Raw genomic sequence first — 19,469 nt, forward strand, 5'->3', positions numbered from 1 at the left:
GTTTATTTATTTAATAATTTTAAGTGACATGATGCTTCTCTTCTTATTTCATGAAGTTGGACTTTAAGTACCAACAACTAAGAATGTTGTGATTTACAGGCATTGTTTCACAGGCAAATAATTTATTTTATTCAGTCAGAAGTAAGGCAATTTGATGGGTTGACTGTATTGAATGGAAAAACTTTTATTTTATATGAAAGATTAGTTTTAAAAAAAAACCTGGTGTTGAAGAAAGATGTTAATGCAAGCAGGAAGCAAGGCGTTAGCTGTGTTTACTCACTCAGTGTTGTTGTGCCTGTCACACACATTTCCAGCCAGCCCTTTCTGGAGTACATAGAACAGCAAGCTGGCATCCAGATTATCACTTTTCCTGGAAAATGTCATCAATCTAGTTTTTCTGGTCTGAGAGCCAAATTTCTAATTGTGGTTCACTTGACACCCATCAAAACCAAAAACACCTTTTAAATGTATTGAAAGTGCAAAGGGGGAAGGGGTGTCAGGAGACAATGGAATAGCTTGGTCTACCTTGGAAACACACAAACAGGAATTGTGTTGAGCAGAAGTGCTTCAGAGTCGTCGCTTACCTAAATTAACCTGTTCTATGAATTCCAGTCCAGTAAATTCTCATTTCACATTCCAGCATCAGTTCAGAATTTTGAATCCGGGTGTGGTTGTATAGGAATCTTTAAAGACACTGTGTGCAGGGTGTGATCTTGGATTTGCAATTCTTAGTTATTTGATTTATGCTGCCTTCCTATCTCGGCAAAGGCAAGGTTAAACATGCCATAGGCTCAGGGTGACTCGTTTTTTTGGGGGGTATTTCTTTCTCACCAGTGAACCTGTGATCAGCTATCAGGCCCCAACTGCTCCCTCTCACTCTACGTGGAGAAGCCTCGTAACAGCAAAAAGATTTCACTGGAGGGCTTGATTTATACCGTTCCTCATTACCATAGCTATTTGAAAAGAATGGGTGATCAGGTTAGTGTCCACCGATGACGCAACTGGCTTTGTTTTAAGCAGACACTTCTTTGCTAACACCTGGACCGCAATTCCTTCTGGCCCAAGACCATCTCTGAAGAGTTAAGATGGGTTCAGGCGACAGAATTAAAACAACCGAGCTCCATTTCAGGTCTCTGAAGATTAACACGTCTCCTGTAATTTAAGACAATTTACACAGCTCGCAATCATTTTCAAGCTCAGTAAAGCAAAAGGCTAAGAACCATGAACGACTCCTCTTTTTGTTTTCGTCTCGAAGTGAAACAAAACAAGGTAAAATGCAAGTTTACAATTCCATGTACACAGAAAATTATATCAGAACTTAGCTAAAAGCCTAAAAAATAAATAAGCATGAAATCCAAGGAACTCTCTGCAACAAATTATTATAAAAACTTCTGGTTTTTTCTCTTTCTCTGGAGCTCTTACTTAGCTGAAAAAGGATACACCTTGTGAGAGTAGACAGTACCCTGATTGTATCAGTTCAGCAAATTTAGTTTTTTCTCCAAATTATCCACTCGCACGAAAACCATTGTCACATCCAAAAAAAAAAGACCATTAAAGTATTATTATTCTTTTTTATTTGGAATAGGGGAATTATAACAGAATTGTAAATCCCTGCATTTTAACATTTTCCCTTAAAAAATAAGATTCTGGTTCAATTCCATTGTTCCACAGCTTTTAAGATCCCAGGTTATAGTGAGAGTAAAATCTCTTGTCTTCAAAAAGGTAAAAGTATGTTTTGTCTGCAAACTGCATCTTAAATAATTACTTGCTACTTCTTTCACTGTTGCCTAAATAGCCATTTCAGCACATGTTGTCTGTCATTTCAGATAAAGATTAGGGAATGCCCTGGAAATTGGAAACATCTAAAAACCAGTCCTGGAGAAAGGAAGTCAAAGTTAAATGAAATCATGCATGCCAAGAAATTTTAACCAAAGGGCTTAAAGGAAGCAGAAGATAACAAGAAGGAGAAACCACTTCATGTCGTGTTGCTGGAATCTGTTAAGAAAGATTTTTGAAATGTGTAATGTCACAAATATATCACTTTCAAGATATAGTTTAATGAAATACATATTTTAACTACCTTTCAGAACGCTTTCGTAAAAGCCGAGCTCAGAAATCATATGGTTTACTACACAGAATTGTCTTTGTTTTGAAATTTATACTCCGTCTCTTTAAACCCACTAAAGCAGTGTATGCTTATTCTAAAGCATTTTTATATGCCAGTAAATTTGTCTTGGTTAACCTATTAATTTTATTTATTAAGGAACATTTGATTGTATAAGTGGTAAATGATGGCATACTGTAAATCTCAGTACCAGTACTTTATTTTTCAATTTGGAAAATTGATTAATTTGTTTTATTGTATAACATTATTATTAATATAATATAAATTGTATTATTATATAAAATTATTTAAAATATTCCTGATAAAACATAAATGGTAAACTGAGAATGATAACCTTACCTTTAAATCTTACATGATGTTTTAAATGTCCTAGGCCTTTCAAAAACATTTTTCAAAAACGAGCACAGTAAGAACTACTGTATAGAGTATATAGAGTTTATATGCTTTTCAAGGTGGGTTATTTAGATATTTAAATATGTTATCAAAACTGATACATAAACTACATCATAATTATGACATAAGTAAAGTAAACAATAACATAAACTATAAGTTGGTGGCTGAAATAAGATTTCAGAATAGACTTTCAGACCTGCTTCTTATTTTAAGTAGGTACAGTAGCTGCGTCAGCATGCGTAGGCTGCAAAGGAACAAGTAAAGGTTTATTCCAGACTGAAAAGAGAAGAAAAGAAACACAACGTTTTGGTTGCGGAGCCTTCTTCGGGTGTGGTCCACGGCCCCAAGAACCCAGCCCGACCCTAAGAAGACTCCACAGCCGAAACATTGTGTTTCTTTTCTTTTCTTTTCATCCTGGAATAAACCTTTACTTGTTCCTTTGCTGCCTCTTATTCTCTCTTTACATCTGGTAAAGCCTGTATGAGTGACAGACTACATAGTAGGTTGTACCTACTGTATATACTTATACTATAATACTGCAGTTAAACAACAATGAAAACATATTCTTACAACCCACATGGACAGGAAAGATGAAGATGGCAAGAAAAATGTGCAAAATAAATAGTAACTGAAATTCAAATAGTCCTCATCATTCTTGTATCAAACTGTCCGGCAGCAAAAATAATCTGTTGGATTCGGGGTTGTATGCAGTATAAAGATTTTCTTGGTGAATACACTAGATATAAAATAATGATAATGAGCTGTTGCTCTAAATTTCTAAATTTGTTTGTAAAAAAGGGGGGGAATACTATATTCACAACATTTTTAACATATACTTTTCCACCTCCTTTTTATATTTTATTTTTTCTCTTTTTAAGATGAAGGCTTTTAAGGCTTTAAAATCAATGCACAGACAATCCAGCATTTATAGTGTTATAGAAAATATTGTGTTAAATACTATTTACCAGTATAATGTAAGAAGGGACTCCTATTGACTTATTGCAGCACTTGTACAAAGTCACTGAGCACTGACCCCCCTACTGGTGAATTTCATGTCTGGCAGAATAAGTATTTGCCTTTGGTGAAGGAAGATGTTTTCTCCAGTTTTGGCTGGAGACAATAAATAATCAAAAATTCATACTGGCGCCCTGCCGGAGTTTGCCTCAGCTCAAAAATAGTCTCTGTGAGGAGTTCTAGTTCAAATTACAGCTCAGTTCACTTGAACTTCCAAGTACTGTTGATTCTTGGTTACAGTGCGCTCCAACGTACAGTATGCTTTCTCAAAATGGCAGATATGTGACCACTGACCCCTGCTGGACAAATATGGCAAATGAGTCATTAAAGGCTCTATATTCACATCCTTAGCTAAGCAATTTCCTCTTACGCCTATGCATAAGTTGCATCTGTCTACTCCTCTCGTTCAGTGGAATCATTGTGTCCTGTGTGTTGGTGTGTTGTATTATTGTTAGGGCTCGGGACATGCCTATAAATAGCCAAAATGTGTATTTTCGACTCCTTGTGAATGCCCACAAGCCCTAAAAAGGACTGGTATCAGGTGACCTACTGTATGAGTGTGACTCCAGGGTGGCAGTGGAACTCCTGACTTGGGACAAAACAAAGACACATCTGGTTTGGCCCCAGATACAAAATCAGTCGATGGGCTCAGTGTCCCAGGAGCCCCAGTGACTGGGTTATTGTAATGAAAAATGTACTTCTGGGATGTTTTGATCGAAGACCTAAATTGCTAAAAGCTAAAAGTCCTAAATCGTCATCTGCAATTCACTTAAATTACTGTTGATTTTTTTTTGATTACTTCATCTGTATTAGTACCCTTTGCACTGATACAGATGCTAAAGGACAGCTTTTAGTCTTTTGCAAAAACATGATCTATTGAAAGCAGAATCATTAGCCATTAAGGAACATTCTGTAATTAAGAGACAAGTGAAAATGGCCAGGAGTGTTTTGGGGGAGGGTAAGAATAAGCTTCTCTTAAAGAGAAACTGTCTTTTTGCCTCAAAAGAAAAGTCTCTGAATAATTTGTGCTTGCAATATAAATAAAAGGGGAAGAAATATAGACTGTGAACACCACAAAAATGCCAGACGACCTAAAGAGACATGAAACACCATAAGCTTGGAAGAAACAGAAAAGGAGGGGATAAAATGAATGGACCGGCGTGCCTGTGCCAGTGTGTGTGTGCTCAGTGAGGCCAGAATATTGGGTTGCCATAACCGTAACTGGGCATACGCGACTTTCTGTTAATGGATGGATGAATAAGGGCACAAACAAATGTAGTTGGCATCGATACAGGTGTGAAGACCCTAAAATAGCAATGGGTCTGACTCATTGCAAGGAGAACAGATCATTGTAGGACCAATGGAACGAGGAACCAGATCCTCACGGCACTACCAAGAAGCGTATCTGTTAAGACTGCAGGATGAAATCACTGAGATTACTGGACAGCAGCTCAGGGAAGAAACTTGGGGAGCCTCTCATCCAATCAGTGATTGATATACCTGTTGGATTAGGCACTGAGACACTACACAGTGTGTACAGAGAGAAATTTTTAATTTCTGTACATTTCCTTACTTTCTCAAAGAGCTTTGGAATCTCTGCCTACAATGGGGGATATTAAGTGTATAATACAAGGATGATATAAAACATGCAAGGACCCAGATTCAGAAAAGAATAAATGGCACAGAGGTTCTGAAACTGTAGAAATAATTTAAAATTCGGTGCTCCATACGTTTTACATTTCTGCTACTTCCACAGAATCTCTAGCCTTCCTTTAATGCTTTTGAAACTTGAGGATCGATTACAGGAAGAGAGATCAGCAGTGATCATAGATACAGAGTGTCTTTGAGAATTAATATTAAATTAGTGGTGGTACCGCTTTCAGGTTAAGGGGAAAGGGCAATATGGACGGTGGGGGGAGGGGGCTCTAAATGCAGCAGGAGATCTTGATGCTTTTAGAGGAATGAGATGAAATATAGGCCAAGGAATTTCCCCCACAAACAGCTCCCTTGGATAAAATAGACGTCGCATCTGGCAGTAGGGAGCAATATACATTTCTAAAACCCCTAAAAGAACAGATAGATCGTGCTGTAAGACTGCGGTATTGCCAGGGTAGGTATGCACTGTGTTGCTGAGCCGGTGGGGAGACCTTGAGTCCAGAAACAGTTTAAAACTTATTCAGTCACAGGCACTTGAACACCAGGTAGGAGCAGAGTAGCAGCACGAAGGAGAGTAAACAGAATACTGTATGCATTGCAAAACATTTATTTACTCTCGGTATGCGATTATGAAAAACAAGACATCTTTACAAAATTCATAGCCTCTGGTAATCCTTTTACATCAGTGCAAATCAAGGTAGATGCAGGCGTTACTCACTAGTCCTGTAGTGTCTGTATATTCTTCCCAAAGTAGTAAAGGTACAGAGCACCCTTACAGCACGGCATCTTCCCTGCTGTACTTCCACACCTTCCTTCTCTTCTTAGAAAGGTGCCAAATTAAAGGAAAAGGCAGTCGTACACTTCAGCACACACACGTTTATGGCAAAGGGGCTACGTTTACTTCTACCAGCTAAATGAATTTCAAGAACAAGTGGGGAGGGGGAGAAAAAAAGAACAAATTATAAAAATGTGATGTAGTGCAAATGAGAAGTCAAATGTGGCTGGTATTGATGGAGTACTGTGTCTTCAGCGTGTGCCCCAACAAGACAAAAGCTTGTGCTGAGAGGAAATGAATCTGACTTCGCATGGGGGTATTTTCTTGCAGTTACAGGTTGTATGAGGCTACATTAGAGCAAACTTATTCGTCATTCTAGCTGTCACGCTTTCACAAAGTATTGAAAAGATGTACATTGCTAGAACCCCACTATAAAATGACTTAATACTGTAGTATGATAATTGCTTTAATTTTGTACCATCCCCATTTAGTCTGTTTTTAAAAATGCTGGAAACATTGCATTTTCAATAACACGTATTTTTCGCTTTTCACTTCACTCCAATGAGGTCCCATTAGAGAGATGGATATTACCTAGTATTTTCATTCATGTTGCTATTTGCACCACTCAGAATCTAAGGCAGTACACCAATGAGAAAGCCAGGCTTGTGCGCTCAGTCAGATCACATGACTTAGGTGACCCATAAGAACGCAATCATTCTGATGCAACACCTTGAGGACTAATCAAAGCACAACATCTCTGACCCAATCAGGAAGTAGAGATAATGCAACAAATCACAATGCAAGTTTTGCATCTCCCAGAATGCAAGGTAGCTACATCAGTCCTAACATGATACTTGCATGATGAGTGTACATGATCCAAACAAACATATCATGGCATAACTTGCCACAAATACCTATTGTACCACGATATACTGAAGGAGTTCAAAAGCCGCTAATATCCCCTTTTTGATTAAAATCGTGTTTGACCGAAAAAATAGCTGCTTTTGCAGGTTAAAACTCAAGATTTTTTTGGTATAGGAAATTGCACTCTTTTTCTGAAAAGCTCCCTCTCTCTGAGCATATACTGTACTGTATATATATAGTGCCAACAGTTAGAGTACGTACAATTAGGTACAAGATAAAACATTCTACAGTACATATAATAAGCTATACAATAAGCAAAGCAGCATCAATTACAGCAAGTACAGGTATAGAGTGTACAAGGACAACCTTAGCAGTGGGGTTTGAGGAGCCTAATGGAAGTCAGAGAAGGTGGTTGATTGTTAAGGTGGATATACAGTATATACATGCTAGTGTACTGTATATATATATATCTATCTCCTTGTTGATTCTTAACATGTGAATCTGAGATGTTCACACAGTATTTTTACTGTACCTTCCCCTTTGGCATTCTGACAAGATGACAATCCCAGAATCATAAATAAAGTTCAGCAAGCAAAAACCAGTTCAAAGAAACCTTTCTGAGCAGTGGATGAGTAATTTTCACAAATCCTTATCATTAACTTACTGACCTGGCATGGTTTCAACAAGCACCAACTTTTGCTGGATTGCACTTTCTTCATTTCAAGACAAAAGGCCCCAAGGCCTGACAGGAAAAGCAAAGAATTATACATGTGAAGTGCTTCTCTATGGAAATTACACTAACCATTTTCTTATTTTATACTGGAACATTTTAGTCAGTCAAGACGAACGAACCATTCTTTTTTTACTGTTTTCATCACATTGTGCTTGGGATGCCATATCAGTTACTGTTACCCTGTCCTGTTTAAATTAAAACTTAAAACACGTGCAGCATTTTTTGTTTGCCCTTCACTGAATAACGTTTTTATAAATGTTGAGATGTTTGTTCTCGCCATACCATATAGTCCAACTTTCATTTCCTAAGTGTTCATTTCTCCTGTTTTCATGCATCTTGCGTTTTTCACATAATTGTGCTTGGCAACTTTTGTGTGTGTATTTTGTCTGTATGTGCTTCTGCGCACACCTTTACTTATAGTCTGGTAACTTAATTAATTTTTATTTAACTGGACTTTCATTACAACTTGTAAGTTCCCAAGAGCACTTCAGGATGACCAGCCATGATGGAATGGGATGCAAAGCAGTCTGGGATACATTATTAGTCATGACAAAAAATTAACTTTTCTGTCTGGACAGTCTGCTACAAAACTGTAATGTGTTTAGAAAATTGAAAAAGTAAATGAAAACACACTTAAATATAAAACGATTCAAATTCTAGTTGATTCAAAATGAAACTTGTAACATGGGCACTTTTCCATACGTTATTGTTACATAATAATAACAACCACGATATTTTACTCCAATATCTGATTATTTAACTTGATTCACATTTTATTATGATCATTTCTCTTTATTTATCTGTCTCAGTGAAAGAGCACAGGTGCCTCACTTTGCATTTTCACCATGCCGCTGAAAGTGTTTAAAATACTGTCTGTAAGAAATGCAAAATTTATGAATTCCCACATCTCTGCTTGATTTATGTGAAATAATAATACACTATTTAATGCTTAAACATGGCTAGGAGCAGTCTTCGGCTATCAAGATGTACAATGGAATAATGGCTTTAGAAGACAAATCACCTTCTGGACTTGTGATGCTTGTTTAAAGGTGCTCTACAGATATATTAAACTATATGTAATTGTACACTAAGTTCATGCTGTAGGGTATAAGGCATGCAGTGGAGACGACTCTGTCAGCGCAGATGGAGTGGTGTAATCAATTTGGCTAAAGCGTCTTGAAGTTAAAGCGCTGGAGCTTTTTGATCTTTTAATATTGTTATTTTGTAGGGACCGATTCTGTGTACATGCACAACGTACACTGAAACCGCAAGTCAGAACGTTTCTGTCCGAAAAGCATCGCAGGTGAAGGTAAAGATGTACCTACAGTGGTAAAAAAAAATCGTTAGCAAGCTATTTGGAACAGATCACATGAAACCTCTTTTAACATGAAAGCACAGTGTAGTTTGAGTGTTGGATTTATAAAAAAACAGTGTCTGTAAAATAAGAGCAGTCACTAAAATTTGAAATTGATACTATCGTAAGTATTGCAAAATCGTAAGTATTGCAAAAGCAGGCATGCAATCATAAAAAATCATCCTTAGAATAATTTTAAAATGTTCCCTTCTCTACTCATTACTCTTCTCTGCCTGTGCTGTGTTAGCTCTCTTTCGACAACATTGTGTATACTGCACATGCAAGCTCTAAAGTTACAAAATAACTGAAACTACGCCTATTTCTAAAATGTCTAGTTTTGTCTAAAACAATATCCAGTCATTGCATCTGAACGTGGCGTCTCATGGAAATGTGAGGGTTGTGGTTACTGGATGAATGGCTGACTCACTTTGACTAATCTCAGTCGTACTGTACATTTAAGATGTCTGCAGCTAGAAAAAAAAAGACAAATGCTCACCAAAAGGAAAAATCCCGTCAGTCGTTTGGGCTGTTTACGTTATCTGAAATGATATTTTTTCAGTAAATACAATTGAATACCGCTTTGTTTAAAAATAAGTATTATTTTGATTAGAGTTCTAAAACTGTGTTTTAGACAGGAGGGCTATTTTATACGGTACGCACTCATTTCAAATAGAAAGATATTTGAAGTTTTCACCAGAGACTTCACTTGTCAGAGATGCTTTTACCAGTCTGGTTTCCTTGTCCTGCTCTGCCTGCAGCCAAGGGGTTCTGAGTTTTGGGAAGGCTACGTGCTTCAAGCTTCGAAAAATTAGTACAGAGTTAATGAAGTCCAGAATAAATGTGAAATCCCTCTTCCCTTACCTTGAGCCATTCCTTCCATTTAGTGGCTGCCCTGCCTTCTTCGTTAGTGTCGCCTTCGTTAGTGTCTCCTTCGTTAGTGCCTTCTTGCTCATAGCAGGAGAGGCCTGGTTTCTGAAGCAGGACCTCCCTCTGCACTGTTTAATGATTTTACACTCTAGGACAGGAGCCTGCTAGATAAAAAAAAACCTTTGTGACACAGCTAGGCCAATACATTAGACTAAATCGTTTTTCCCTTATAAATTTACCATTCTCTTGCACGCAGCAAATGCCTTCTTGTAACACCATTATCATTTAGCATGATTTTAAAATGCTTAGATGTCACTTCAGTTTGCTGTCTGTGCAAGCTATAAATTGATGTTCCTTTAATTAAAAAGGAAGCAACACCTTATTTTATTATTTTATTTTTTTAACAAATATGGAATTAGAGACTACGGTATGCATTACAAATAAGCCTCTCACCCTCTATTAATAATGCTATTGTAGATTTTTGTTTCATTTTTTCATGTGCCCATACACAAATTATTCAAAGAGCTTTTTTAAGCCGCTGGAACAAAGTGCTGTGTCACACGGAGTGTCGGAAAATGCCTTGTTTGTTTGTCTTTAACCTGTTGTTCCCTGGAACACTTAGTTACTATTCCTAGAACAGCAAGCACTGGTAACATAATTATATGCCACAGGTGTTTAGCACTTAGGGCAAGCAATAAAAAATGGTGGATTGAATTATATTATCCTTTAGCTATTACGAGCATGACTTCATGATTTGTACAACAGGTGAGGCCTGTAATTTTACTGTCTTCCTTTTTAATCCAAGATATTTTCCAAAATATACCATCCATCAATAATACATTTTATGCTCTTTAAAAAAAAAGACACCCAGAAAGCTGAAACCTTTTATTACAATAAAAAGCTGTTATCACATCACTGTAGCATTGGCAGATACTGAGAATGTACTACTTTTAAAAGCTCAATAAAACCATATTAAAAAGCACTGGCATCATGCACTACTTTCACTGTTATCAAGAACGTGTTGATATGCTTGAGGCAAACTAAACTTTCTCTGCCACTTAGCCATGTTCCAAAAAGTGCCAATGTAAGTGATAATCTTCAGAAGATACAGTCAGCTGTTAAAATCTGATATCAAAGATGGCCTTATTTTGCAGAAAAATTATTTTAAAAGGTTCAAGTAAACAGAATACCCTCTGCTGGTTACAAGGTTAATCCAATTTCAGAAATTCAGAGTCCATTGAATGTTACAATACGTATATTTTATGTACAGTATTTGTGTTTTGGACTGGCTTCTGTTAGCTTTAAATAGTGATTTAAATAATGATTTAAAATTAAACTCTGACACGGATTTAGAAAAATTAGGATGTTTCCAATAGGAAAAACATTTTGCTCCCAAGGAAACAATCCAAAAGAATGACAACTTTTTCTGTATTACACTGTTAGTGTTGTTTGTTAGTTTAATAACACCAAAGAAAATAATATTTTCCTTGAAATAAAAGGCAGGTGTCATGAATAGAAGTATAAAAAAGGTAGATGTAAACACTGGATTTCTTATGAAATCAATTTAAATTCATGCTTTCCACGAACTGTGTTTATTACTCTTTTCTTCAGTGAAATTTCCCACGTAACTATTTTGGCTGTGTCCATTCATGACACAACATGATTGACAACATAAATAAGAAGAAAACATGAATACCCAACCTAGTTTTAAATTAATAGTTTAAAAGGTAACAAGAGAAGAAAAGGAAACGCTCCCTTTGCCTTTCCTCATTGAAAATTGACTTTACGTGTCTCTGCCAGTTTTGTTTTTCTTTCAAGACAGCATGAAAATAAAACTAAGCAGCTCTAGTTTCTTTTCATAGCAAGAGGCTCCTGCTTGCACTGAGTTTAAATAGCATGTGGAAATTCCTGTTCACGCTTTCGTAATTAATGACTTCTCTGTCTCGCAGACTTCAGAAAGACATACAAAGTGATGTGCTTCCCCCTTCTGGCTGCACCTCAGAAAACAGAAAGTGTGTTTCACTCACTTTCACTCCCAGTTCCTCCTGAGCCCTGTCTTCTCACGCTGATTCAGTGGTTCTGATACTGAAATCTAAGTTTAAAGGCTGTTCTGAAATTCTGAAACGACCGATCCCGACCTGTTTCTTCAAGCACCCCCAGCAGTCCCAAAGCTGTCATCACCAAGGCCTGTCCTAAAATCAAAAAGGACCTCAAAATAACTGTAGAGTGTTTTTACAGTGAATTATTTTCTGCATCTTACTCAAGCACTTCATCATGGAGGCTGAGCACCTTAGAACTGTTCAAGATGCAGTCTGAGTTTTGAGCAAGTATGTGCAAGAGGATCTCATATACAGTATGTGTTCTTCAGAGACTTGTTTACCCACTGTATGTCAAACACAAGCACTCATCCTTTACAAACATCCCTTCATCTCCAGCACCAATGGGTGTTGAGAGATTTCTGTAATAAAAACAAGTTGCAAAGACTTTTGCATGTTATTCCAGAACCTGTAGGACAAACTACTTTAATTTCATTTTGGAAGTGGTACAGTACATGTTCTTTGGAATTTTCCAGCTGTGAATTCTGTTTTAAATACATCATAAACCTTGAATGGTTGTAAACATACTGCATCTGTATGGCAGTGAAACCTCTTCTGCCTCTGCCATTAAAGCTACTGGAATATAATCTTGAATGTCCCTATAACTGGTTTGACGTCCAGTTCAAGTTAAGGGACAGTCTTCAATGATGTGCCTTGAGTGTATTTGACTACAGCAAGCATTTTGTTGGTATCTGATGGCTGTTGGTTATTAATTATATTCCCTGACGTAGTCAAAGCTATGAGTTAGACTATCACCTTTAGAATCCGAAACAAAAAAATACAATTGAAATCAACAGAAAAGATTATAAAGAAACGATGTGAGTCACACAAGCTTTGTTTCTTAAAAAAACTATATCTTGACACGAGGTTTAGAGATAGGCTGCCCTTCTTTCTCTTCTTATTATAGAGCCCATATAACAGAAAAACAAACCTTAAGATCTGTGAGCCAAGTAGATCAAAGTGAATAACAAGAGAAAGGATATGAACACTCTAAGAAGTAATATAACTGAGATACCATCTGTTTTCTGTGGCCCATGTGTCATCAGGGAGGCCTCAGACTGGGAAAAAAGAAAAACATCAAACCTGGTACCTGAGCCCTGGATAAAAGAAAACACAAATGGATTATTAAGAAACTGTGAGTTTAATCATAACTAGGAAGATATAATAGTGTCTGTTTCCAAAGAATAGGTTTTGCATTGCCAGGAAAAGATGTGATTTTTATCTGCTAATACGTTCAAGATTATCCTGAAGTGAACATATTACAATATGTAGTGATCTCCTCACCTTTCAGTGACCTGGGCAAATACTAACAGGCATTGACTAATTGTAGAATAACAAAATACATTAAGAATGACAAATAGTGTTTATTGATAACATCAGCTGTACAGAATAACAGTGTTGCTCCTTTGAGCATATTGTGTATTTCTTGGATCTGGTGACAGCCTACAGGAAGTGTTCTTCAGAGGTTAATTAAAGCTCAACGTACTGATTGACAATATTTGAAAAACTTTGAACCACAGTCCATTCTTTTCAATGGAGTTTGGAAACCTAGGTTCAAACCATGGTGTGGTTACAATTTCTGAGAATCCTCAGCTGAAGAAGTTTAAGACCAAAATCTTAGGAAACCATGCATACCATTTGATGCAGAGAAAAAAGGAAATAGCATGGAATTGTGCTGGGAAGTATAAACTTCATAGCTTGTCAGATCACCGATAACAATTTTCACTTTAATGCATACTGTTAGCACACCTACTTTCTAAATCAACTTGTGCACTTTCTAACTTTAATAATGAAAGAATTTGGCACTGATTTAACTGCATTTACAGTTCTGTTGACAAAAAAAAACAGGACTTTACATACAGTAGTAATCCGGATGATGAGTGAGTAATTGAGCACTTGAGAAGGATGCTACTGTAATTGTGGGCTATGTTGGACTGGCTTACTTCACATTAATTAATGCCACATACTTCGTTTTAATAAATTTCACTATATGTTACATTCTTTCCAGTTTGCCCAACTGTAGCTGAGCATTGTGATTTGTCCCAGATCAACAAGAACAAGAAAGACATTTATAAAAGTTGTACAGGTTTTGTGCTCATTGCATTTATTGTATTATATGTCTTTCCTCAATTAAATGAATTACTGAAGTAATTCTTACTACTAGTCTTCCTGTAGTTGCCATGATATTAACCACAGACAAAAATAAGTGATTTACCATTATTACATTGTGAAACATTTATTGCTACATTTATTGCTATGTTTTTATTAACTGAAAACACTAAAAACCGAGTACAACTCAAAACCATTGCTTACTTAAGCCATTTCTTTAAGCAAAGTGATATTCCTGGTTGCTCTTCTCTAATTCAGGAGCTTTATTTTGTTTTTTGCAACATGGTGACCACAACTGTGCACAAGTTTCCAAATAGGGTTGTTCCAGTGCATCATTGTACAGTTTTAACAAAATATCCCTTGATTTTCTATAAAATTGCACAATGCACTGATAAGACCTCTTTTAGAATTCAGCTGTTACATGTGCAACTGGATTACAAATTGCTTTCCCTTTTTGATTATAGTTTCTCAAAGCGTTTTTGATTTTTTGAGCCGGTGAATGCCAGCCTGTTTCAAACCCACACTGTTTTGCTTGAGACACGAACAGTGAAGGCAACGGGATAAGCTTCTGTCCTACAGTATAACATTCTTTTAATAAACATGAAAATGCCAGAATTCTGATGAAAATCCAAAGAGATTTTACTTATGCAGGCAGACTTTAGAGAATTTTAAAGCCTGAGTATTGTTGCTTTTTCCCTGTAATATTAAGCTGTCTGCACAAATGAGAAGTCCGGGGGAAACTTTTTATCCCAAGGAATGTCATTTTAGTGGAAAATCTCCCAAAACATACTTAAGATTGCCAGACAGAGATTTCCACTACTGTCTAGTCTAGGAGGGAGGGCAGTTGAGTGACCATCATCAGTTAAACGTTGCAGTGCAGTTTCTCCAGCAGCTTGATTGTTAGGTACTGGAGCCAGGAATGTATAAATTGCACGGGACAAGACAATGCTTTGTGGTTTCCAGATGCTGAGCACTTCTCAGGCCAGAGGTGCATTTTTGGCATGCTTCACTTCTTAGTAACATTTTCATATAAAGCAGTGCATACAGTACATTGTCCAGATGCATCCATTTATCCTAATAGTTTTATATTGCTGATCGATATACGGAAATGCAGAAGAAACTCAAAGGAATCTGAACCCTTTTAATCCTGAATGGAGGAGACTACAAAAGAGGACCTGATCCAAATATTCAAAATCCTCAATGGCATTAAAAAAAGTCAATACGGGTGTCTTTAGAAACAACAGTGGAAAACGAACCAGAGGATACTTGTGGATACTAGTGGAAACGATGTGATGGTGCCTTTAAACCCAAGAACAGGGGGCAACGGGGGCCAACAGCCATGTTGTTGACGCAGATGACCTTGGTTTCTTTCAGGACACTGCTGGATGAGATCCTTGCATCAATGAACTACTAACTACCAAACAGCTAAGACGGGTCAGATGGCCTCCTCTTATCTGTAACCTTTTCTTATGGACTTGTGGGGTTTTTTTCCCACACAAAAAGAATATCCTTCTCCTCACACAGCCACATCATATCCTGGACCCATTGCCAACTTAAGGAATCAGGCCCTTTTTCTCCCCCGAACTTCTCTCTTTTCTCCATCTCCTCGCCGATTACGCTGTCCCCTCCATCCACACAAGAGGTTAATTCACTCCTTGATCACATTATTTCCTCCCAGCTCTTTGACAATATAAAAATTCAGAGTGGACAGCTCAATCCCTCTTCCATCTCAGATTTGATTGTAATGATATTGCCTTTTGTCCCTGGGAGGCCTCCAGCTGCATTTTGTGCACTTTATGACACTTAAATAGCCAGGCTACAATTTTTCCATCTATTCAAAAAATACTGTTAATAACTCATTCTGAACGAGACTTTTCCCTTTCTGCCCCTGTGCTGCTGGATTTTGTCCCGCTTTATGTGGTGCAAGACAAGTTTCTATCCAAGAACTGTAGCGAAAGGGTTAATTAATCTCCTTGAATTTACAGCAGTTTTTTTGTAACATTGCACTCAGCATGACAGTCCCTAAGAGACACAGACACCATATTTACAGCCTTGTTAAAGTATTCAGTAATGTACAGTAGTCTGCATAGACTGACCTCCTCCTTTCCATCTAACTTTACAAGTATATCCATTTATCAGCCATGATGGATTTGTGTAATATATCTCAGCCTTTTCATGAGATCACAGTAAATAATAAAATAATCATTTACTGATTATTCAAAAAGGTGAGGAGTATCATAATGACTTAGTACCAGACCATAGGGCCTGCAATAAATAAAACCTAGAATACAAATGCCAGCACTGAAGGGCTGTGTAGAACACCTAAATTACTTCCTCCAGCCCAGTAATATCTGGATTAAACATGACATAAAGAAGAGGTGACTGGACTGAAAAGAACTCCCTGTCTTATTTCAAACGAGGAGATTAAAATGCATGTGCATACATTTCTAGGCTGCCCACAATTTATTAACGCAGCTGCAGCAAAGGCAAGGGATTTGGGAATGATTTCTGATTTGCTCAGAGAAAAAGATGGAGGCAACTTTAAATAACGTTTAGAAATTTCATTTCTTGGGCCGAGGAGCGACCGTAATAATTTCGGTCTTACTTCCAAGATGAGTCAGGCAGAAATTTATCCCTGGAAACGGAAGCCATGCATGAGCATGACCAGGGAAGTCTGAAAGCCGGGGAAACATTGTGCATCCTGCCTTGCGCTGCAGCAAGTGCCTGTGTTGTCCAATAACCTGAACTGGGTGCAAGAGACTAGGATTGTCACAGATGTCGGAAAGGGCATGCCGTGGAATGGCCAGGAGAGCAAAAAGACCCTATCAGTAGCGGCAAAACAGGGATTAGCCCAGGTTCATGAGGTCAGACGATGTTGAGAAGAAACCTAGGCCCTAAGGAAGCAGAGGAGACCTGGTGCTAGGTAGGTCTCAAGAAATCCGAACCCTCAATGCTGAGCGAGGAGGAAAGGGTGACCCGGAAATATATAGCCCCAAATAAAGACAAACCGGAAGGACAAGTAAAGCACAGGGAAACTAGGAACAGGACAGAGTAGGAGCGCCCTCTAGCTGTAGAAGGCATGAAGTACCGCCCCCCCCCCTTCACGGGCAGCTCCTGATGCCCAAAAAACAAATGAGCTGCACAGCACCGGGGGGAAGGAAAAACCTCATTTAACTGAAAGGAAACCTCCGGGAGTCCATGGCAAAGAGCTACCCTGTCCTGTAAAAACCTTTATTGGGTAGAGGAAGGGTGGGTGGACAATTTAGATCAGCCAGTCTGGGATGCCATGGGAGGAAATTAAAGCCCATGGAGAAAACGAAGACATGGAAAACTTGCAAAAACTGCATTCAGATACACCCAAATAACAGAGGACAAGTCCCTGGGGCTGTGATATGAACCATTAGGCTGCTCCTGTCATTGTGCCAGAGCAGTTCAATTAAATTTGGAGTTTGTTGAGGAGGGTTGTGATCCTGGCTACAACAGAAATTAATAAAAGAAAGAACTAAGAATACAGCTACCTTCTGGTTTCAAAAGTGTCTGTCCTCAGGACACTGTCCATGACCAGGTCAGGTGACAGACAAATCAAACCTCACACCACACCTATGCTATAATTAATAATAGTCCATTGCAATTATACAGTGCTTTTCATCCCAAAGAATCACAAAGTGTTGAGATATAGAATGAGATCCATTTCATCACCTAAATGCTGCTATGGACAGCAGTTTTCAACTCTTTTCTCAATGGGGTGAGAACTTTGACTGGGCAACTCAAGGACATCCATTCCCTATTCTTTAGCCACTGCAGTGTAGCTGTGGCCTATTGCTTTGGATCTTTGTCATGCTGAAAGATGAATATTTGTCCCAGTTTAAGGTCTGAACCACTTTGTCCTCCAAGAGGTACTTTGTTTCCTCTGTGATTAAAACTTAAATGCTGTGTTGTAAACTCCATGCAGGATGTCAGAGGGTTTTCCACTCTGCCATACATTCTAGCCTTGTGGACTGGGATAGTGTTGAATAATGTACATTTTTTCCATTTCAACCATTTTCCTCCTTACCCGGCTGCTCATTTTTAGAGACAGCCTGGTCTAAACAGTGTCTGGGTTCAACTTCTTAATGATCGACTTCACCAATATCAAGAGATATTAAGAGTCTTTGAAATGTTCTTATATCCTTCTCCTGATCTTTGCCTTTATACAGGTTTAGCGTTGAGTTTTCTGAAAGCTCCTTAGCCTTCACAGTTGAATGTGCTTGAAATGTATTGGAAGGACCTCGTGGAGACAAATGTATTTATTTTGAGATCATGTGAAACACAATTCTTGCACACAAACACACTCCACTCAACTAATTTTCTAGATTGTTAAAGTAATTACTGTTTGTGCACTTACTCTGTTGAGGTTTGCCACAGCAAAGGCTTAGAATACTTATGTACAACTTTTCAATTGTTTGTTATATGAATTACGTTTTTTTTTTCTTTGAAGATGTGGAGTAGATTGTATATATAACAAATATGAATAGATACATCAAAGAGTAGGGACAGCAAATATTAAAATGCAACAAAATGTGAATACGGCAAGGTTCTGCAAAATTTTTCAAGGCTCTTAATAATACTCCATAAATCTATTTTGGATTAGCATTTACAACTTCTTTCAAGCTTTTTTATATTAGTGTAAATACTGTTTATATAGAGAAGCAGGTGTTCAGGTACATGATTAAGCTTTTTCTTGTTAATACACAAATGATCTGAATGCCTTTTTTTCATTTCTGCACACAAACCACAAAAACAACAAGAAAGTTAAGAGTAAAAAAAATAAAAAAGAAAGTGAGAGATAAAATAAAGCAAAGATATATTACAAAATTGCCACGTACACTATCTAAAATAATTATCTGTTTTTACACATTATACATAGCAATTTACGCAAGCCCTTGTTACAACAAATCAAATGCTGGTAAAAGAAAAAGAAACATTTGCAACAAACTGCTTTTGTAACTTTTCACACCTGCGTTTGCCTGAAACAAGAAATACAGGTTCATGACATCCGGGTAGCAGAACGACATTAATGTCAATACTTTGAACTACAGCACCACATTGTTACAAACACATATACCATAGGATTTTATCATGTATTCTGCATCGTCGCCCGATTCAGAAGCACAATAACTACGTATATTACTGGGATTTTCTTTTTTTTTTCTTTTTTTAAATGATAGATGTGATCATGCAACTATGAAAATCCTGTCTGGTTATTAAAAGCGACTTCTTTACTGGACTGGACTGGACACGACACCGGTCATCCGGGACCAGGACTGGAGACCCCCGCGTCTCAGGAGTAGCCGGCTCCAGTCCTGTCGGCTGCTTTGCTGTAGGTTGCTACAGTATAGTTATCTTTAAGCCAGCAGTTCCCACAGACACAAGACACCACTGATCACCTTGCCTGACTCCGGCCGCAAACGCCCAGCCTGCGGACTCAGAGACATAGTTACGGT

General features: G+C 37.7%; 1 long non-coding RNA gene across 1 annotated transcript; it reads right to left on the minus strand.

The window, feature by feature from the left end:
* Window positions 1-5,780: 5,780 nt before the first annotated feature.
* Window positions 5,781-9,903, minus strand: LOC148657626 (uncharacterized). Its single transcript, XR_015941020.1, has 3 exons — window positions 9,776-9,903; window positions 9,411-9,453; window positions 5,781-8,881 (listed from the first exon to the last, which is right to left on the minus strand). It is a non-coding gene; the product is annotated as an uncharacterized LOC148657626 (long non-coding RNA).
* Window positions 9,904-19,469: the final 9,566 nt, after the last annotated feature.

The sequence above is a fragment of the Lepisosteus platostomus genome, chromosome 8 (genome assembly GCF_059453375.1).
Source record: "Lepisosteus platostomus isolate fLepPlt1 chromosome 8, fLepPlt1.hap1, whole genome shotgun sequence".
NCBI classification, from domain to species: Eukaryota; Metazoa; Chordata; class Actinopteri; order Semionotiformes; family Lepisosteidae; genus Lepisosteus; species Lepisosteus platostomus.